Consider the following 242-nt stretch of genomic DNA (forward strand, 5'->3'; position numbering starts at 1 on the left):
CTGCTGAATGGAGCACTAGTTACTGGGCTAAGGACTTAATTGCTGTGACAAAGTGAGGTCTGTTTGGAACTTAAAGGGTTTGTTGCAAAGGCTAAACAATCTCTAACCCTGTGGAGAGAGTGTGAGATGTCATCTCTGAGAGCTCCCTGTCCTCATCTCTGTTCCTTCCCACCCCTGAGCATCTGCAATGCATGGCTGACGTAGCCAAGGGAAACCAAGAAGTAGTCCCACCTGGGAAAGAG

At 48.8% G+C, this 242-nt stretch overlaps 1 protein-coding gene across 1 annotated transcript in view; it reads left to right on the forward strand.

Annotated features, from left to right (window-relative positions):
• The window catches only part of MCM10 (minichromosome maintenance complex component 10), a 17,359-nt gene that overhangs the window by 14,046 nt on the left and 3,071 nt on the right, over positions 1 to 242 (forward strand). The gene's annotated exons all lie outside the window — the stretch shown is intronic.

This window comes from Buceros rhinoceros, unplaced genomic scaffold (assembly GCF_000710305.1).
Source record: "Buceros rhinoceros silvestris isolate BGI_N320 unplaced genomic scaffold, ASM71030v1 scaffold11875, whole genome shotgun sequence".
Taxonomy (NCBI): Eukaryota; Metazoa; Chordata; class Aves; order Bucerotiformes; family Bucerotidae; genus Buceros; species Buceros rhinoceros.